The 23,611-nt window shown below is 36.5% G+C and overlaps 1 long non-coding RNA gene across 1 annotated transcript; it reads left to right on the forward strand.

Annotated features, from left to right (window-relative positions):
* Positions 1–17,201: 17,201 nt before the first annotated feature.
* On the forward strand, positions 17,202–22,653 carry LOC150034420 (uncharacterized). The gene is made up of 3 exons (XR_016531196.1): positions 17,202–17,428; positions 17,578–18,399; positions 21,517–22,653. It is a non-coding gene; the product is annotated as an uncharacterized LOC150034420 (long non-coding RNA).
* The last annotated feature ends 958 nt before the right edge of the window (positions 22,654–23,611 follow it).

A 23,611-nucleotide genomic window follows, 5' to 3' on the forward strand; every position in this document is an offset into this window, starting at 1 on the left:
AGCCTTTAAGGGAGCAATTTATCTACTTACCTCTACCTTGAGGAAGGAGTAAATCCCCAAAATGGTAGGCTTATTGAGTCGGCGATCTGGCCACTTTCACCCATACAAATCAAAGAACCACCCTCATAGGTAGGAGTTCACAACTCACTCAGGATTCAGATCATGTTACCTATGGTCATCTTGGTGAAATGTAAGTCTCTATTATGAACGCTATTATATAATGAGACTAAACATTTCATGGTCTGGTCTTATACTAACTTCTTTGTATAGAATATCCTCGCTCACATGTTTATACATGAATGACTAGGATCAGTTCATTTGTAGCACTTTACAACAATTGTAATACATACAAAATAGGCAATACTCGTAGTGTCACCACGATAAGGTACCCAACCTTATCCATCTACTACAGGCCATTTAGGTTATCACTTAGACTGTTGGGGATGATGCCCTAAAGTCTCATGTCCTGTAGTTTGTAAACACATTTTGTATGAACGTTTGTGATGTATAATATATGATATTTTCTTCACTACTTGATTTTGCACATTAGATGTTTTATTTGCTTTACCACAAACCAATAAACTAAAATCCCTAGTTGCCATTATGTAACTTAAGCATGTATGTGGTGACATACAAGTGGATCATGTCTTAAGACACAACTAAAATGGTCTGTAGTATATGGAACAAGAGGGAAACCTTATTCTGGTAACACTATGGAAGCGGCCCGCTTTGTACAATAGTTACAAGTGTTGTGATTTGCTACAGATGATCTGATCCTGATCATTCATGTTGGGACATGCAAGTAGAGGCGTCCTATAAAAAGAGTTTGTATAAGACATGACCACGAAGTGTTAACATCTCGTTATATAACGTCGTTCATGACAGAGACTTCATTTCACTAGGATGACCATTGGTAACATGACCTCAATCCTAAGTGAGCTGAGAACACATCTACACAAGATGGAATTCACTCCTTCCCCGAAGCAAGGTTAAGCAGATAGATTTCTCCCTTAAGGGCTGATTCTAGAGCTTGAACGATGTGGCGCCACACAACTTCTCTTGGCCCGAGAGGTGTTCACACATAGTTGGACTATGTTGTATTATTCATTAGAGGGATCAGTGGTACTTAAGGAGTGAGATGTAACTATAGGGGAAAAACGGTAATTGTGAACGATCGGGTGTTGCTGAATGATAGCTTGCCGTTCCAGCGAGAATGAGTGCGTCCGTTCGTGGAGACTTAGGGCATCAACTCCAACAACTTTAGGCAAATTAAACAAACACTTAGTTATAATTAGTAGCTGGATTTTCCTATGTTAATCAAACCTAGGTAAAACAATTAGTGGGAGAAAAATGGGGTCTATGATACTTCATTTTTCCTCTTTATGTTTCTCCCTAAAGGTTCACTCCGTGAGATCTATACTAAGCCTCGAGGCACCTTGAGTGTCCCCCTACGGAGGGTGTTTGTATAGATCAATATCAAGGTGAATAGAGAGAGTGTTTATAGTAAGTGGGAGCGGGACAAGTGTCAACTGATTCCTCGATCTCTTTCATTAGTTTGAAGTAAAGTTTCATACTTGGCCATGAGTCACTTTGAGTGTCCCCTAAAGATGACATTTTGCATGACGCTTTATTCAAACTCCAGAAATGGATAAGGGTTAATTTAGTTTTTGCCCCAATCAGTTTTTTCCTACAGTTGGCTCATTGGGGCGGAACTCTAGAATCTAAAATCAGGGGCTACACTTAGAAGAAATGTTAAGTGAGTTTAACAATTTCTGGACCGAACAATGATGACTGATAGTTACAGTAACAAGGAGTTGTTATGTCTATTGGTTGAGATAGTCTCATTTCAGTGGTAGGGCACCTGATCACCATACGATGGGTTTTGTCCTGTCTCACTAAAGTATCATTGCAAAATAGATGTAACTTAGGGTGCATTAGATTATTTTGCTAAAATTGATTGGTTTTTCTAAATGGGTTAATGCATGATATAATAATATAATTATTTTTTTATGGTTTCAGCAATTTATTATGACTTTCACGACTTTAAATCTGCTCGCTGCCGACAAACTAATGGGAAAAAATTATACAACCTGAAAAAATTCAATCAACACTATATTTATCATCAACGACCTCCATTTTGTTCTTATGGTGGATTTCCCTCCTATTCTTGGTCCAAATGCCACTCGAAATGTTTGAGAGGCATACGAGCGCTGGACACGAACAAACGAGAAGACTCGAGCATATATCTTGACAAGCCTTTCAGAATTCTTGCCCAAGAAGCATAACCCATGATCACTGTCCGTGAGATCATGGAGTCCTTGTGGGGGATGTTCGGAAAATCATCCATACAACTCAGGCATGACACTTTTAAACACATCTTCAATGCTCGTATGCAATAAGGGGCATCTGTTAGAGAACATGTTCTCAGCATGATGGTCTAGTTCAGTGTTGCGGAGATGAATGGGTCTGTCATTAATGAAGCCAGGCAAGTTTGATTCATTTTGGAATCTTTACCTGAAAGTTTCTTTCAGTTCTATAGCAATGTTGTTATGAACAAGATTGACTATAACCTGACCACCTTGCTCAATAAGCTTCAGAATTCTTAGTCCTAGATAGAAAGCAAGGAATAAAAGGGATAGGCAAATGTTACCTCATCGTTAAAGAAGTTATACAGAGGATCATCCTTTTGAACAAAGTCTGTACCTTATTCTTCTGGCACCAAAAAGTGGAAGAAGAAGAAAGGTGGAAAGGGGAAAGCTAACCCATCACCTACTGTGTAGAAGCGCAAGAAGCCCAAGGCTATAGAGGAAATCTGTTTCGATTGCAACCACGGGGGACATTGGAAGAGGAACTGTCCCAAATACTTGGTAGAAAAGAAGAAGGCCAAGCAAGGTAAATATGATTTACTTGTATTGGAAACCCGTTTAGTGGAGAATTATGATTTTGCCTGGATAATTGATTCAGGCACCACTAACCATGTTTGTTCTTCATTTCAGGGAATTAGTTCCTGACGGCAAATGGAAGCTGGGGAAATGACGATGTGTTTTGGAACTGGGCACGTCGTCTTAACCATGGCAGTGAGAGGATTCCAGTTGACTTTACAAAATAAATATGTTTTACTTGAAAGTGTATATGTTGTTCTTAGTTTGAAAAGGAACTTAATTTTTGTAAAGTGTTTGTTAGAACAAAATTATTATATTCAATTCTCCTAAAGAAAATGCCCAACATTGACACCTAAGATGTTTGTTAGAATGATATTAATATTTGTTCAGAAAATAATCTTTATGTGCTAAGATCGTTTGCGACTAAAGTCTTCTTAACACTGAAATGTTTAAAACTACAGTAATTCAAAATAAAAGACTTAAAATTTCTCCTAAAGAAAATGCCCAACATTGACACCTAAGATTAGGGCACATCATTCTCAATAGGATTGATAGATTGGTAAAGAATGAACTTCTAAGCGAGTTAGAAGAAAACACTTTACCTGTGTGTGATTCATGCCTTGAAGGCAAAATGACTAAAAGATATTTTAGTGGAAAAGGTCATAAGGCCAAAGAACCCTTAGAGCTTGTGCATTTAGACCCCTGTGGTTCGATGAATGTTAAAGCAAAAGGAGGGTTTGAATATTTCATCATCCTTAATGATGATTATTCAAGGTATAGGTATGTTTATTTAATGCAACATAAGTTTGAATCATTTGACAAGTTCAAAGAGTTTAAGGCCGAAGTTGAAAATGCATTGAATAGAAAAATTAAGATTCTTTGATCTGATTGAGGTGGAAAGTTTTTGGATTTTACATTCTAGAACTATTTGATAGAGCATGAAATTGTATCCCAACTCTTAGCACCTAGTACACCTCAGCAAAATAGTGTATCAGAAAGTATAAATCAAACCCTATTGGACATGGTTTGGTCTATGATGAGTTATAGTTCCTTACCTCATTTGTTTTGGGTTTTGTAGTATAGACTATAGTAGGGTTGGAAACGGGTCCTCGTGGGAAGTATTTCCCCCCATTTGCGTCGGGGAAACAGGTCCCCGTAGGGACCTATCCACCTCAACAAGAGTTATTAAAGTTGGACCATCTAGTAGGTCAAATCCACCTCTAAAAAAGTTGTTGAAGTTGGATCATCTAGTAAGTCAAATCCACCTCAAGTGTTGAAGGAACTTCCAAGGACTATCGGGGGGTGGAACGACAAATGAACCTTTTTTAGGCTTGGCCTCAACGTATTGGGAGGGTTGAGAACCCGCATGTCTGTTATATGGGTTTAATAGAAATTCTAGCTATGGTAGCTGACGGAGATGTTGAGGATCCATTGTCTTACAAGAAGGCAATAGAGGATGTTGACAAAGATGAGTGAATCAAAGCTATGGATCTTGAAATGGAGTGTATATACTTCAATTCAGTTTGGGATCTTGTAAATCAATCTGATGGGATAATACTTATACGTTGCAAATGGATCTACAAGAGAAAATGGGGAGTTGATGGGAAGGTGCAAACCTTCATGGCTAAACTTGTGGCAAAGGGTTATACCCAGATTGAGGAAGTTGACTGTAAGAAGACTTTATCACCTGTTGACATGTTAAAGTCTATCTGGATTCTCCTATCTATTGCCTCATATTATGATTGAGATTTGGAAAATGGACGTCAAGATTGCTTTTTCGAACGACAATCTTGAGTAGTCCATTTATATACAACAACCTGAGGGATTCATAACCTAAGGTCAAGAGCAAAAGGCTTGCAGGCTTAATCAGTCTATCTATGGATTGAAGCAAGCTTCTTGATCTTGAAATATAAGATTTGATATTGCGATCAAAACTTATGGATTTCATCAGAATGTTGATGATCATTATGTATATAAGAGGATCATCAATAGTTCAGTAGCTTTTCTAGTGTTGTATGTAAACGATATCCTACTCATTGGGAATGATATAAGTGTTGGGGTTGATGTCCTAAAGTCTCGTGCCCTATAGTTTGTAAACAGTTTGTACGAACGTTTGTAATGTATAATATATGATATTTACTTCAATTCTTTTTTTTGCTCATCTGAATGTCTTATTTGCTTTACCACAAACCAGTCAACTAAAATCTATGGTTATCTTTATGTAGCTTAGGCATGTATGTGGTTACATACAAGTGGATCGTGTTTTAAATGATAACCAAAATGGTTTGTAGTATATGGATATAGGAGGGAAAACTTATCCTGGTAACGTTACGGATGCTGCCCGCTTTGTGGAATAGTTATAAGTGTTGTGACTTGTCACAGATGGTCTGATCCTGATTAGTCGTGTAGGAGACATGCAAGTGGGGGCGTCATATACAAAGAGTTTGTATAAGACCTGACCACGAAGTGTTAACGCCTCGTTATATAACACCGTTCATGATAAAGACTTCACCTTAGTAGGATGACCATCGATAACATAACCTCAATCCCGAGTAAGTTGGAAACTCTTGCCATTGAGGGCGGTCCTTTGATTTGCATGGGTGCAAGTGGCCAGGTCCCCGATTCAAACATACCACTATGGGGATTCGTCTGATTTTGAAGTTGGGAACTCAGTTACACAAGATGGAATTCACTCCTTTCCCGAAGTAGGGGTAAGTAGATAGATAGCTCCCTTAAGGGCTGATTCCATGGCTTGAACGATGTGGCGCCACACATCTTCTCATAGCCCGAGAGGTGTTCACACATAGTTGGACTATGTTGTATTGTTCATTAGAGGGATCAGTGGTACTCAAGGAGTGAGATGTAACTACAGGGGCAAAAAGGTAAATTAGCCCAACTGTACTTATAAGCATCTGTGAAGGGTTATCGTACTCATAATTGGTTATATTCAATGGACACAGAAATATATCTGTGAAGAAGAGTTCAACTATTGGTCTTTAGTGGAATGACTGGCAGTTAACGGATGGTGGATCTCGTGGCTAAAAAGTTTAGTTAGCTATTCATGTACCATTGGAACTTCAAGCCATAGTTCCATAAGGTCCCCTGGTAGCTTAGATACAAGTCGAGAATCAGTTTTTGGGTCAGTTTGAAATGTTCAAATTGACAAGAGGAAGTTCGATTATATATAATATAATTGAACTGGTTAATTATATATGATATGATTGACTAAATATATGAGATACATTATTTTGGAGGAAATTGGATATAAATATGATTTATATCAAGTAGAGGAGAAAATACTATAGTTGATATATGATATCAAACTATAGGATAAGAATATAATATGATTATATTCATTATTTTATTAATTAAGCGGTTATGAGATATTTGGCCGAAGTTTCTCTGAATTTGGGCGATAGTAGGAAGTTCAATTCAGTTGTAGTAACTGAAGAATAAAATGAAAATAATTTTCATTTTGCAAGGGATACTAAAAAGACAAGAAAAATCGCTCACGATGTGAAATTCTTGTATCGATTAGTGTTGATAGCTGATGACATGCAGAAATGCATGTCATCTTAGACCTTTTATTTAGAATTATGAAGGTTGTTCAGCATAATATGCGACAATTATGTTAGGAATTCATGAGAAAAGGAGCTTGTGGTGTTCAGCATTAAGAATCTCGGCAAACCCATTATTATGCGTTATTATGCGTACAATTTTCTATTTTTGTAGCTAACGCAGGAAGTGGACGCAAACGCGGAAGCCGGACTATCGCATAGACGACCGCTTGCGGAGAAACTCTCCATTGCAAAGGCGAATGTATACGATCAACGCATGGGTGTTGCAGTGATCAGTCGCAAGCGTCCATTGCATAGAAGTTGCGATCGTCAAGTGGTTGCAGTCATCGTATAGAAGTTGCGGTATTAAGCGAATGCGGTCACTGCACGATTGTGCTACACGATAACGCATAATAAAGGGATCAACGTAAGGTTAGTGGAATGAACGCTTGATGATGTTGACATTTCACCTACCACGCCGTTAGCAGTAGAGATTCAGAAAAGGACTAATGCGCCGCGAATGTCATAATTAGAGCAGTCCAATAATGTTGTCGGCGATTAAGCTCTATATATAGAAGCTGATGAGCAGAATTTCAGATCATCCAGGGTTTTTGCCTGAGGTTCGCCTTAGGGCGGATCCTTGAGATCCAGACAAATGCATGCGAAGAAAGCTTGAGAGTTCTTCATCTTCTTCCTCCATTTCGAGTGACGACCGAAGCCTTCGACCAGAGTTAGATCTCGAGAGAGTCAACTCCACCACCCTTCCATGGCACCACCGGTAGCCTTGACACACATCCGCTGGAAGCAAGACATTGCTTCCAGCTAGTCATTTCATCTTTTCTTACATTGTATTGTATTGCATTTTGGGATTAAGGAATCATTATGTATTCAATGCATTTCTGTGTTTCCTTCGACTCCATCTCCATCTCCTTTACTTAATATACTTAACTTTCATTGCATCACTTAGTGAGATTGCCAGAGTATCGTATACTTAATCATATGGATTAGAGATAAGAAGCATGTAGCAAACCACCGAGAGGTGTGCGTTGTGTGAGTGTGTGAGAAAACCTTATTTGCTTAGTGTGAAGTTGTAGAAATGCATGTCTATAGGCGGACGTAACGCTTGTCTATGAGTAAAGTCAGGAACAACTAACTGTTGGGGAGGGTAAGTGGTTGGTCGCATTAAGCAATGTAAGCTATTGTTCACTAGAGATAGGAATAATCTTGCGTCAGCCAAGTTCATGCGATTACCTTGTCTTCTGAGTGCATCATTCATCATTTAGGCATACTTGGAAGAGTAGTCTAAAATCCAAATCTAAAACTCGAGAGAGTGAATTGGAACGCACAAGCAAGAATGGGGAACTTAGGAATAAGCTCCATTTGCTATCACACAGTGTATGCACCCTACGGAGAGGATATTGCATGCGTTCAGGAAGTAGGATATGGTGGTGGTATGCGGCTATCACACTCATGCGGCAAGAGCACATGAGCAGGTTATAGAGGTTTAGGTATAGGCTTCTTGGTACTATCACATATACATCGCATACGTCCTAGAATTAGGCTGAAGTGTGTGTAGCATGATCGCATAGCTTGTGTTGGCTGAGGTTGCCCTTGCAGTCAAGCTTAGGGTTGGGATGAAGACATCCTCACATTTTATCTATTTTCCATGCATTTACTACGTGTCAACAGTTGTCGTATCTCTACCTCTCATTCTTTTATTCAACTGCCGCATACACATTACCGCGTAGCATTTAGTTACAAGTCCTTTAGTTCGACCTCGGATCACCCGAGAAACTTACGTTTGCGTTATACTTGGCGTGAGCATAAGAAAACTTGTGACAGAACGCATGGTCATTGCATACATTCGTTAACGCATAGTTCATTCCAACGCATAACCACCGACGCATGATAATCAACGCATACATTTAGAACATGCATCGCATATTGCGTCTACGTAATCTTAGTTATCAAGTCCTTGACGATTTGGTAATCTAAATTTCCGTCATCAATAGCCTATACGATAATGCCTGCCTACTAAACGATCGCACACCCGCGTTTTCTAAATGATCACCCACAATTATCTATACAGTCGTGTACCCTGACCTAAACGATCAAGCAGTCGACTATACGATAGTCTTCTCGATCTCCCACTTTCTTGTTCGTAGTACACGATTGCTTTTCCTCCTCCCCTCTACCAATTCCATCAAAGTCCACTCTTTGGTTTCTCACTCCAAGAATACTAAGGGCTTTGAGTGGTGGTGTTATCCCCATTTCCTTTTGTTCGTGCACTATTGTTCGTGTAGATGACCGTGGTGGTGCTAGGCGATTTCTTGCTGGACGAGTAAGAGTGTAAGGAGTTAGTTTATGGTGAGACTGAGTTCTTGTGAAGAATGTCTTGGACTGATACATTCTCTCGGTCTTTTGTTTTTATCTTTTAAAGCATGCCAGTAATTAGTGTTTTCAATACATATCTGTATGTTAGAATGTATGTGTGGAAATTTTGTCACAATGAAATCGAAAAGATCCCCTTCCGCTCATAGGTACTCTTGTATAAGAGTTCCTTCAATAGGTCTACTAACTGAAGTTAAGAACTGGTTAGCGACCCAATTCCAAATGAAAAATTTGGGAGAGACTCAATTTGTTTTAGGAATTCAAATCTTTAGAGATGAAAGAACAAATCACTAACTCTATCCCAGGCATCGTATATTGACAAGATGCTTGTCAAAGTTTTTTATGGAGGAGTCCAAGAGAGGTTTACTCTCTTCTAGACATGGATTTATATTGTCTAAGGAACAATGTCCTAAGACACCTCAAGAGGTTGAGAAAATAAGACAGATCCCACATGCATCGCCTGTTGGCAGCCTGATGTATGCGATGTTATGTAATAGACCTGACATTTGTTATGTAGTGGGGATAGTTAGTAGATATCAATCTAATCAAGGATTTGACATTGGGCCACTATTAAGAATATCCTCAAGTATCTACAGAGAACGAGGGACTACATGCTCGTGTATGGTTCTAAAGATTTGATCCTTATAGGATATACAGACTCTGATTTCTAAACTAATAAGGATTCTAGGAACTTCACATCAGGCTTAGTGTTCACTCTTAACAGAGGAGCAGTAGTTTGGAGGAGCATCAAGCAGAGGGGCATTGTTGACTCCACCATGGAGGCTGTGTACGTAGTGGCTTGTGAAACTGCTAAAGAAGTTGTATAGCTCAGGAAATTCCTGACTGATTTGGAAGTGGTTTCAGACATGTAAATGTTGGGTTTGATGCCCTAAATCTTATAGGGTCCTATAGTTTGTAAATGTTATGTACAAACTCATTATTTATTTAATAAAAATATATGATATTTTATTCCCATTTTTGTTGCATTAATCACAAACCAATAAACTAAGTTCCATGGTTATCTCGTAACTTCAACCATTGAAGACTGTTAAACTCGTTCTTATGTTGGCTTTTCTATCTATTGCCTTCAATGGCGTATGTAGAGACATATGGATAGATCATGTTTTAAGTGATAACCTAAATGGTCCATAGTAGATGGATAAAGCTGGATACTTAATCCTGGTAACACTACGAGTATGGCTCATTTTGTAGATGTTACAATTGTTGTAAAGTGCTACAAGTGATCTGATCCTGATCATTCATGTGGAGACATATGAGCGGGGATATTCAATACAAAGGAGTTTGTATAAGAATGGACCACGAAATAAGTAGTCTCATTATATAACAACGTTCTTAAGAGAGACTTTCATTTCATCAGGATGACCATAGGTAACATAACTTGAATCCTGAGTGAGTTGTGAACTCCTACCCATGAAGGTGATCCTTTGATTTGTATGGGTGAGAGTGGCCAGATCGCCGACTTAACATGTCTGCCATTTTGGGGATTCTTCTGATTGAGGAGCTGGGAACACAGCTATACAAGACGAAATTCACTCATTCCTCAATGTTGAGAAAAGTAGATAAATTGCTCCCTTAAGGGCTGATTCCAGGGTGTGAACATTGTGGCGTAACACCCTCTCCAAGCTTGAGAGGGATTAATTATAGTGGGACTATGATTTATTGTTCATTAGAGGAATTAATGGTACCTAAGGAGTTAGATGTAACTACTGGTGCAAAACGATAATTTGGCCCAACTATACTTATGAGCAATTTGTGAAGGGTCGTCGTATTAAGGATTGGTTATATCTATTGGATACAGAAATATATCTATAGTTTGAAAAGTGCAGCTGTTGTTCTTTAGTGGAGCGCTCGACAGTTAACAGATGGTAATCAATTTAATTAAAGAGTTTAATTAATTATTCATGAACTATTGGAGCTTCAAGCTACAGGTCCATGAGGTTCCCTTGATAGCTCAGATTTTATGAGAATCAAGTTTTGGATTAATTTGAATTATTCAAATTAATTTAGGGAACTAATTATATATGATATAACTAAGTTTGTGATATTATATATGATATAATTACTATAATGTATTTGATACATTATAATATAAAGAATATATGATAGGAATTAAATGTTTGAATATGATTCAAAGGTTAATTATATGAATTAGATTCATATAATTAAATTTTAATGTAAATATGATTTATATTAAATACCATAAGAGAGAGAAAAGAAACTATAGGTTATATATTGTATATGATACAATTTAAAACTATATGTTATATGTTATATATGATATAACATATGATTGCATAATATATAATAAGCTGGTTTTATATATATTTATTATATTTTTAATTGTGAATTAAAATTATTTATTAATTATTTTATTATTAAATTATTTATTAATTATTTTATTATTAAATAATTTATTAATTATTTAATTTTAAGTAATTAAGGGGAGGGAGACTCCCTCCCCATCTCTTTCTCTCCATCACTCACATAAGAAATGGTGGAGGCCTCTCTTTGATATACTTTTAAAAAGAAAAGAACGATACAGAAAAACAAGTTGTTCTCAAAAAAGTTCTTTTTGGCTTCCCAAGGTTTTTTCTCTAAAAAAAAAAAAAAAAAAAAAAAAAAAATCTTCCTTATCCCTCAATCCCAAAACACTCTAGAGTCCACATTTCCTAGATTCTCACTAGAGAATACTGAGGACTCCTTCATAGTAGTGTTCGACAGATTTGATTGAAGAACGTCTTCAAGGGTAAAGTTTCCTAAACCTTTTTGGTTTTTTTTTTTTTGGCATGCTGTATAATTTAGTTTTTCTCTAATGCATGTGCTGTAAAAATGTTTTTAAAAGACGATTGCGAAAATGGATGATTCACTTTCACTGTGGTCCCTTTCACAGGGGTTCTTTCAGTAAAATCCTATCCCCCTTTATTGTGATAATAGTGGTGCTATGACTAATTCTCGAGAGCCTCGGAGTCACAAACACAGGAAGCACATAGAGCGGAAGTATCATCTCATCTGAGAGATTGTGCATCGAAGGGTTGTGATCGCCACATAGATAGCTTCGGAGCATAACGTTGTTGATCCGTTTAAAAAGGCCTTGGCTAAGGCGTTTGAGGGTCATCTACAGAGTATGGGTCTACGGGACAAGCCACATATAGTCTAGGACAAGTGGGAGATTTTGTATTGGGTGCGTATTATGCCCTAGTTCATTGTTTTGTGTACTTGTATATTAGTTTGACTTTTACATTGTCCACCACACTAATTTTAGAACAAATAGAAGATTTTTGGGGTTGGTGCCCTAAATCTCATAGGGTTTGTAGTTTATAATTGTATTGTATAAACATTTTATTTATTTAATAAAATATGAGATTTTTATTTGCCATGTAGTAGCATTAAACCTACAAACCAATAATCTAACATCCAAGGTTATCTTCTGTAGCTTAAATATGTATCTAGAGACATACAGGTGGATCATATTTAAGTGATAACCTAAATGGTCTATAGTAGATGGATAAGGCTGGTTACCTTATCTTGGTGACACTATGAGTACGACCCACTTTGTAGATGTTACAATTGTTGTAAAGTGCTACAAATGATCTGATCTTGATCATTCATGTAGAGACATGTGAGCGGGGATATTCTATATAATGGAGTTTGTATAAGACCAAACCACGAAATGACTAGTCTTATTATAACATCGCTAATAATGGAGACTTACATTTCACTAGGATGACCATAGGTGACATGACCCAAATCCTGAGTGAGTTGTGAACTCCTGCCCATGAAGGCGGTCTTTTGATTTGTATGGGTGAGAGTGACCAGATCGCCAATTCAATAAGCCTACCATTTTGGGGATTCTTCTGATTGAGGAGTTAGGGACACAACTACACAAGACGGAATTCACTCTTTTCCCAAAGTAAGGGTAAATAGATAAATTACTCTCTTAAGGGTTGATTTCGGGGCTTGAACAATGTGACGCTACACCCTCCCCTGGCCCAAGAAGTGTTTAGTCATAGTTGAACTATGATTTATTTCATTAGAGGGATTAGTGGTACTTAAGATGTTAGATGTTGTTGGGGTTGATGCCCTAAAATCTTGTTGGGTCCTATAGTTTTTAAACACATGTATTGAACAAACGCTTGTGATATAATAATATGAGATATTTTCTTCACTACAGTCTATGAAACATGAGATGTTTTATTTGCTTTACCAAATACTAATAAACTAAGATTCCTCGTTGTCGTTGAAACTTAAGCATGTATGTGAAGACATACAAGTGGATCATGACTTAAGTTATAACCTAAATGGTATATAGTATATAGATATAGGAGAGAAACCATATCCTGGTGACACTATGGATGCGACCCGCTTTGTAGATTGTTACAAATGTTGTGACATGCTACAGATGGTTTGATCCTGATCATTCATGTGGAGACATGCGAGCGAGGGCATCCTATACAAAGGAGTTTGTATAAGACCGGACCACGATGTGTATAATCTCATTATATAACGTTTTTCATGACAAAGACTTCACTTTACTAAGATGACCATAGGTAACATGACCTTAATCCTGAGTGAGTTGGGAACTCCTACCTTTGAGGGCGGACCTTTGATTTGCATGGGTACGAGTGGCCAGATTGGGGATTTGTCTGATTGGGGAGCTTTGGGGATTTGTCTGATTGGGGAGCTGGAAACTCAGCTACACAAGATGGAATTCACTCATTCCCCAAAGTAGGGGTAGATAGATTGCTCTCTTAAGGGCTGATTCCAGGGTTTGAACGATGTAATGCCACACGCCTTCCCATGGCCCAAGATGTGTCTACTCATAATAGGATTATGATGTATTGTTCATTAGAGAGATTGAGGGTACTTAAGGAGTTAGATGTAACTACAGGGGCAAAGCCGTAAATTGGCCTAGTTGTACTTACGAGCATCTGTGAAGGGTTATCGTACTGTTGACTGGTTATATCTGATGGACACAAAAATATATATGTGGTGAGAAGAGTGCAGTTGTCGGTCTTTAGTGGAGTGTCCAGCAATTAACGGATGGCAGATCTCGTGGCTAAAGAGTTTAGTCAGCTATTCACGTACCATTGGAGCTTCAAGCTATAAGTCCATAAGGTCCCCTTGATAGCTCAATGAATTCAAGTTGAGAATCAGTTTTTTGTTTAGTTTGAAGTATTCAAATTGATAAGAGGGAGTTTGATTATATATGATATGATTAAACTGGTTCAGTTATATATTATACAATTGACATGATGTATGAGATACATTAATTAGAGAAAAATGACATAAATATGATTTATATCAAGGTAAGGAGAAAAAGACTATGGTTTCAAACTACAGGTTATAAATATAATATGATAAGTTAGTTATTTTATTTATTATAATAAAACAATTATGAGATAATTGTTGGTGGTTTCTCCTTAACCGTGCGTGATAATGGGAGATGGTATTTAGTTTTCATAACTGAAGGATAAAATGAAAATTGTTTTCATTTTAGAGAAGAATTAGTAGTATTGCTTCATTGGTTGTACACTGCCTACGTTTAGCTCACGAGAGACTACATGACAGCTTAAAGTGTTTGTCTAAATGATCGTGTACACGTGCATTTGCCAAACAATCATATAGCTTTTACTAAGCGATCGCGCACCTAAGCGAGCTTTATTAAACAATCGTGTAAACGATCAAAGCTAATTTCCTAAACGACCGTGTACCTTTACTAAACGATCAAGCACAAGTCTATACGATAAACACAAACCTCTCCCACTTGCTTGGTTGTTGAGTGCGATCGTTGTTTCCTCATTCCCTCTACTAAATCCAACAGAGCCTACACTTCCTGGATTCTCACTCTGAAAATACCAAGGTCACTGAGTGGTGGTGTCCAAGAGGCTGCTTGTTCATGGAGAAGACTATTCATGTTCTAAGCGACAACGAGAGATTTGGGTAGACAATTGCAACAACACTAAGAGGTTGCTGATCCCAGTTCTTGTCGAGAGTGAGAGAAAATCAGAAGAAGAGTTCTTCAAAGGTAAGTCTCTCATTCTTTTGTATTTAATTTATGAAAGCATGTCGTAATTTGTTCGAAAATGCATAACTAGTTTGTATTTTTTGTGAATGCTTTTAATTCTATCATAATGAATTTGGAACGATCTTGCTTTCGTTCATAGGTTCTCTTTGATAAGAGTTCCTTCAATTGGTAAACTATAAGGGCCAAACGTTAATTTCAGCCTAGCTGTACTTACGAACAATTTGTGAAGGGTTATCGCACTGTTGATTGGTTATATCCAATAGATACGGAAATATATTTGTAGTGCGAAGAGTGCAACTGTAGGTGTTTAGTGGAGTGTCCGACAATTAATGGGTGTTGAGTAAATTTATTAAAGAGTTTAATTAATTATTCAAATACCATGTGAGCTTCAAGCTACCGGTCCATGAGGTCCCCTCTGTAGCTCAACGAGAATTTATAAGAATCAATTTTGGATTAATTTGAATAGTTTAAATTAGTTGAGAGAATTAATTATATGTGATATAATTAATTTAATTTAATTATATATATGATATAATTACTATAATGTATTTGATACATTATAATATAAAGTTTATTTGAGAGGAAGTAAATATTTGAATATGATTCAAAGATTAATTATATGAATTAGATTCATATAATTAAATTTAATCTAAATGGGATTTATATCGAATATCGTTGTTGAGAGAATTAAACTATAGGTTATATTATATTGGATACAATATTAAACTATAGGTTATATATTATATTTGATATAACATATAGTTTAATATATATTATATGATAAAGTGCTTATCATATAAATATATATTAATGTTTTTATTAAAATTAATTTTATTTTAAAAAAATAATTTTAGGGTGGAAGTTGTAATTCCCTTCCCTTTTTTCTCTACTACGTGTTAGTGGGAATAGGTTAGTTGAATTTGATTCTTCATCTTCTTCATCCTTTAGGTTTTTACATAAGTATTATGTAATAGTTAGTCTCTCTCCCAATCTCTAAACTCTCTTCTAATCTCTAATTCTTTTCCTCACCAAAAAGCCAGTGCCCACAAAACTCCTGGCTTCTCATCCTTGAGAATACAGAGGACTCTTTTTGGTGGTGGTCATTTGGGTTAAATTAAGGTTTCGAGTTCATGGCCATTTAATGGTAAGTTTCGAGTTCGTGGTTTGGTGGTAGAGAGGATAAACATGAAGAAAACCTTATTCAATGGTAAGTTTTCATCTCTCTATTATTATTTCTTTTTCTTAATTCTTTTTCCTGTATGTTGTTTTTGTGATTAAATGCATATCCTTTATGTTTCTTCTGTAAAATTTGGGATTTGAGTTCGATCACGTTTCCTCTCAAGGACGTTCAATGATTCCTTCAAACCATAGGTGACATGATCTGAATCTTGAGTGAGTTGTGAACTCCTGCCTGTAAAGGTGGTCCTTTGATTTGCATGGGTGAGAATGACCACTTCGCCAACTCAATATGCCTACCATTTTGGGGATTCGTCTGATTGGGAAGTTGGGAACACAGCTACACAAGACGAAATTTACTCCTTTCCTAATGTCGGGGTAAGTAGATAAATGTAACTATAGGGGCAAAACGGTAATTTTAGCCTAGCTGTACTTACGAGCAATTTGTGAAGGGTCATTGCACCGTTGACTGGTTATATGCAATGGACACAAAAATATACTTGTAGTGCAAAGAGTGTAGTTTTCGGTCTTTAATTAAGTGACCGATAGTTAATCAAAGTTGATTAATTTAATTAAAGGAGTTTAATTAATTGATCAAGTACTATTAGAGCTTCAAACTATAGGTCCATAAGGTTCCATTTGTAGCTCAACTAAGATAATTAATAATCAATTTTGGATTAATTTGAACTGTTGTTCAAATTAAATTGAAGGAATTAATTATACATCATATAATTAATTTAATTTAATTATATATGATATAGTTAGTATAATGTATTTGATACATTTAATTATATGATGTATAATTAGTATAATGTATTTGATACATTATAATATAGAGTTTTATTTGAGAGAAAATAAATATTTGAATTTGATTCAAATATTACTTTTATGAATTTGATCATATAAAAACTATAGATTTTATGAGAGGTTAATAACCTTATGTTATATTTGATATTATATAATATTGGTATATAATTTTAAGTTTTGAAAATAAAATGGAACTATGGAAGTTATGTAACTCCCTCCACCCCACTATTTCATAAAAATATAACGTGAAAAACAGTTTTATGAAGAAAGTAATTTTTTTTTCTTTTTCTGTAAGATTTGGTTAATGCTCTCACCCTCTCATAATTACAAAAGACTCTCGGCCAAATTTTCTCCTCTCAATAAAAACTTGCTCCCTCTTCCAAAAATCAACAGAATCCACACACTCTTATAATTCTCAAACCTTGAGGAGAATACAAAGGTTTTTTTGTGGTAACATCTAAAGTGTTGATTATTTAGTTCTTTGTTCGTGATCATCAAAGAGTTCATGATCGTAGTCGTTCGTGATCGTTCGTAGAGAGGAGATCCTGAAGAATTATTTTCTTCAAGAGGTTAGTAAACAAATCTCTTTTCGTTCTTTGTTTTTTATTTAAACATGCTTAATTTTTTGTTAAGAATGCATACTTAGAGTTCTGTATTTTTACGATTATGTGACATTGAAAATTGGGACCGATTCTCGTTTTCGCATTGGATCTCATAGTCCTTCAGCATAGTAAAATTACTTACCTCGATATCAAGTCCAAATATGTTCAAACACGCTTATCTCCCTTTTGCCTAACAAGATCTCAAGTCACGTCCAAAAGTATGACTTGATCCAAAACCACTCCAAACTACAATTGAGATCTCCATAACAATATTGAAACCACTTCGCACTTGTTGGACAACACGTCCAATCCAAATAAAAAGCCCAGTTAGCACAAGTATTATTCGTACAAAACTAATTGGGTGTTCAAGATTCAAAAGAACCCAGAAGAAACTCACTGACAATTCACAACTTGATCTCAAGTCTCGCTAGACGGTATGTTAAAATTTCCCTCCAACTTCATCAATCGGAGTTCAAAACAGATAAATAAATCGCAACCACCCAACAGATCTAAGCACTGAAACTGCATTGGAAACCAACCCAAAACACAATCTCGTACCTGCAGTGGCGACGAGCGACGTTGCTCGAGGGCCGACAACACGCAACCAGTTTCCAGAAGGGAAGTGACGGTCGCTACACACGATGAGAGAGAAAATCGTGAGGGAGAGAGAGAGAACCGACGATGAGAGAGAGATCATATGTCACCACCGACGGTGCGATTGAGCGGACTAATGGAGGCGAAGGGCACGACGGATCGGTCGAACAGCGGCATGCAGCACAACCGATCGTTCGAACGGCAACGTGTGGCGTGACTGAACGAGTGGACGACTACGACAAATGAACACCGGTGAGGCAAGCAATGCGTCTTGGATAGTCAGCTGGGAGAGGGTTTCTGGCTGCTGAACTCACGCATGAAGAAGAAGATGCAAGAGAGGGCAGGTAAAATTCATAATTTTAAATAAACTCTATTAAAAGTCGTTCAATTATATTTGTGATTTTTACTGTAATTTGATTACGATTGTATCAATTTTTATTTATGATTTGGTAAATGTAATTTAATTAGAATAATTTAACAAAAATTGTAAAAAGAAAACACTAATGAATTTTAAACCATCTCACTGTCTCACAACGTGGGTAATGAGAGAAAAATATTTTTACTATTTTGCTCCTTTGTCAGATATTATATTCTCCTTGTATGCCACTAATGATCATTATAAAACTAAAATTTTAAAAGCCTAGAGAGAATTATTTTTGTCAATATTATTCTTAGTTTTAAGAAATAATACATTAATTGACCTAATTAAACTGTTTTAAATTTTAAAAAGTGATTACTAAAAAATTCTACACATCCAAAATATCTTGAAATTGATAATACAAGTAATACCAATTAAGTTAGGTTGATTTTGACTTAATTTTATTTTTTTTCAAATTTTTATCACTTATTATATCTAATTAAAAATATCCAATAAAATTATATTGTTTAATCTCATCCCAATCGAACTCTATAGTGTAGCTATGTTTCTTGATTGAATAAATTTTTTTTATTATTTCATCAAAAGTCACGAACCAAATTTCTTTAGGGGTTCAACAATGTGGATGCTCTAGGGTTTTTATGGTTTAATGTTGCACCTCATACCAATTTGATTTATGCATTCTCTTTGTTGAATTTAAAGATAACATTAATAAATTAAATTGACCACTTAATTTAATAATTTAGCAGAACTCCAATACTAAAAATGTTAGGGTATAAGTGGATGTTATTGAGGGATACACAACCAGGAGCCAAGAAATAAAAGGTCAGTCACCTTACAAATAGGAAAACTGTAGGATAAAGAATCTGAATTTAACTAATTTAAGATTCAGCCAACCATGGAAACATTAGCTATTAACTGCTTATATCTCCTAAAGGAACTTAATACAAAACCGAATAGGAGTAGTATTTTGTTCATGCATATTTTCCTATCTTGGTGTGATGTGGCCGCATCACTTATGACATAGAATATGAAAGGCATTATGCGTTTCGAACGAAAAAGGAAAACTTAGCCCTCGCTTTATTGGACCCTTTGAAATATTAAAACGTATTGGCCAAGTAGCTTATCGATTAGCATTACCACCCACCTTTTCTACAATACATAATGTCTTTCATGTATCGATGCTTCGAAAATACGTGTCTGACCCATCACATATAGTAAATTATGAACCTCTACAAATAAGTGAAAACTTGGAATATGAGGAGACTCTGGTTTGCATCCTAGCAAGAGAAAAGAAGTCGCTTCGTAATCGGGAAATAAGTTTAGTGAAGGTTCTCTGGAGAAATCAGCAAGTAGAAGAAGCTACATGGGAACAAGAAGAAGAGATGAAAGTCAAATACCCTTATCTGTTTAAGAACCAAGAAACTTTCGAGGACGAAAGTTCTTAAGGGGGGAAGAATGTAACAACCTAGATTTGTACACATACAGGAAATTAAATGTCAAATATTAAGCAGGACGGAATTTTATTTAAAGGGGTGGAAATTTATAATTATTCATTATCCAAAAATAATGAATAAGGGAACAGAATCAGGGAGGATTAATTGGAAGTTGGACGCTAGCTAATTCAGGAGACAATGGGCAGTAGATAACTTTTTGGTTGGGCACTGCTCATTGGAAGAATTGCAGATGAATTAATTGCCCATATACTCTTAAAATTTGAAAAAGTTAAAAAGGGTAAGTGGAATCCAAAAGTAGTGAAGGCAACCACGCGTAAAAAATTGCAAGATTGGAAAGACAGTAGGAGAGAGCGGGAGCAAGAGCGAGAGCGGGAGCGAGAGCGAGAGCGAGACCAGCGACAGCGAGAGTGAGAGCGAGAGTCGCGAGAGCCAAACCAGCGAGAAAGCTGGAGAAAGCGAGATTCTGAGAACAAAGAGAGCGGGATTTGGACAGAAGCGTGGATTATGCATTGAATTTGGCCACGATCTTATAGATTATACATAGAAAAACCCTAAAATTGAATACAAATAAAGAATGATGACGTAAGGGAAAACGTTAGCCAAGATTAGGTGTCTTATTGAGAGAAATCCTTAAACCCTAAGTAATTTTAAAGAAGCCACCTGTAGGATGATTTGTCACACTGGGAAGAGCTGAAAACTATTATAAATAGACCCTTTGCCGAAGATTTAACCCATTCTCAAACAAATCTCAATAACAAAGAATCATGTGAAAGAGTAAGTGTGAGTGAGGAAGTTCTGTGAGGCTAAAAGAGAAAAGATCGGGTAAGGTGTTGCCCAAATTTCCTTTTAGTTTAAAAAGGGAAAGCTCTACTGATCAAATCATAAAGAATAATAAGGAATAACTAGATCACAGTAAGTATTTTATCTCACCCTCTCTTTAAATGTTCTATGGTAGTGTACCTTTATTATGTTGCATGATTATATTAATTGTTATATTGCATTACATGTTTAGAACACGTTTCTCTACAAGGGACTCCATGCATTATGATTGTTCATGATTACATTAAAATCAAGTTTTAATTAGGTGTAAGTTATGCTTCCAGTCTAATCTTACGTTTATGTTAATGGTTGATGTTAGATGTGACTCTGGCCCTACTGACTGCATGACCCGCTAATCATCAGATGGGTTAGTTTCCACTTAAGTTCTCATCTTCCTATCAGGGCAGAGAAATTTATGCTTCCAGGGCTGGTAGGGCATGTATGGTTGCACCCTTTTAGGCCTAGTCTTACGTTATGTTTACGCTAGGGACTAGCAGGGTATGTATGGTTGCACCCCTCTAGTCCAATATTACGTTTATACTAATGGTCGATGTTGGATGCGACTCTGGCCTTACTGACTGCATGACCCGCTAATCATCAGATGGGTTAGTTTTCGTTTAGGTCCTCATCTTCCTATCAGGGCGGAGAGATTTATGTTGGAAGCATAACCGACCATCACATGTTATTATACGTTTTCGGTCCCAACCATATGTTTTTATGACATGTTGCTTGTGATTGTGCATTTGGTCACTACCCTACGTGAGAACTACTTACTGGGTATATTATATACTCATCCTATATTTTTACAGACTTTGTAGGTAAGGACACAACGTAGATGGCAGAATTCGACGTTGCTCAAATGGCCAACCATCAAACTCACTATTATAGACATATGCATTTTGTACCACCACGTTAATGTTTTATGGATCCTGGCGTTTTGTAAAATAAACTTTTTATATAGTTTTACCTAATTAATAAAATCTTAGATATGTTCTTTTGAGATTTTTACCAAAAATCATCTCATAATAGAAAAGTCTAAGCATGCATGTCGTAGCGTTCGGACCATAGTATGTAAGGATCCGGTCGTTACAGTTTTCCCACCAGAACTTTATATCATCTTTTAACATGAAGGTGACACAATTTACTTTCTGTTCTTCTGGGATGTTCATGTGGTGGAAACTAGTTATATTTCTTCCAATTCAATGTTATAGTTGGATGCACAGATGACTCGTCAAATATTGAAGGATGGAACGTCCTGTATTCTCAAATCAATTTTTTTTTAACTCATACTTATGTTTACTAAATTACTTGTTCGAAAATTCCACTTACCAGCGTATTTGGCATAGCTATGGGCATCACTTAACAGGCCGAACCATCAAACACCACGACTCTTCTAATACAATAAAGCCTATTTGGCCCAAACCTCGCTCTGATACCAAACTATAACGACTGGATCCTTACACATTATGATCCGACACTACGACATGCATACTTAGACTTTTCTATCATGGGATGAGTTTTGGTCAAAATTTCAAAGTACATATCTAAATTTTATTAATTAGATAGAAAAACTATATAAAAAGTTTATTTATCAAAACACCAGGATCCATAAAACATTAGCGTGGTAGTACAAAATGCATGTGCCTATAATAGTGAGTTTGATGGTTGGCCATTTGAGCGACGTCCAATTCTGTCATCTACGCTGTGTTCTTACCTACAAAGTCTGTAAAAATATAGGATGAGTATATAATATACCCAGTAAGTAGTTCTCACATAGGGTAGTGACCAAATGCACAATCACAAGCAACATGTCATGAAAACATATGGTTGGGACCGAAAACGTATAATAACATGTGGTGGTCGGTTATGCTTCCAACATAAATCTCTCTGCCCTGGTAGGAAGATGAGGACCTAAACGAAAACTAACCCATCTGATGATTAGCGGGTCATGCAGTCAGTAAGGCCAGAGTCGCATCCAACATTGACCATTAGCATAAACGTAATATTGGACTAGAGGGGTGCAACCATACATACCCTACTAGTTCCTAGCGTAAACATAACGTAAGATTAGGCCTGGAGGGGTGCAACCATACATGCCCTGCCAGCCCTAGAAGCATAAATTTCTCCGCCCTGATAGAAAGATGAGAACTTAAGCGGAAACTAACCTATCTGATGATTAGTAGGACATGCAGTCAATAGGGTCAGAGTTGCATCCAACATCAACCATTAACATAAACGCAAGATTAGACTGGAAGCATAACTTACACCTAATCAAAACTTGATTTTAACGTAATTGTGAACAAACATAATGCATGAGGTCCCTTGTAGAGAAACGTGTTCTAAGCATGTAATGCAATATAACAATTAACATAATCATGCAACATAATAAAGATACACTACCATAGAACATTTAAAGAGAGGGTGAGATAAACTACTTACTGTGATCTAGTTATTCCTTATTATTCTTTATGATTTGATCAGTAGAGCTTTCCCTTTTTAAACTAGAAGGAAATTTGAGCAGAAATTTGGGCAGCACCTTACCCGAGCTTTTCTCTTTTAACCTCACAGAACTTCCTCACTCACACTTACTCTTTCACACGATTCTTTGTTACTGAGATTTGTTTGAGAATGGGTTAAATCTTCAGGCAAAGGGTCTTATTTATAGTAGTTTTGAGCTCTTCTCAGTGTGACAAATCATCGTACAGGTGGCTTCTTTAAAATTACTTAGGGTTTAAGGATTCCTCTCAATAAGATACCTAATCTTGGCTAACGTTTGCCCTTACGTCATCATTCTTTGTTTGTATTCAATTTTACGGTTTTTCTATGTATAATCTATAAGATCGTGGCCAAATTCAACGCATAATCCACGCTTCTGTCCAAATCTCGCTCTCTTCAGCTTTCTCG

The sequence above is a fragment of the Benincasa hispida genome, chromosome 8 (assembly GCF_027475165.1).
Source record: "Benincasa hispida cultivar pf3 chromosome 8, pf3_genome.v1.1, whole genome shotgun sequence".
NCBI lineage: Eukaryota > Viridiplantae > Streptophyta > Magnoliopsida > Cucurbitales > Cucurbitaceae > Benincasa > Benincasa hispida.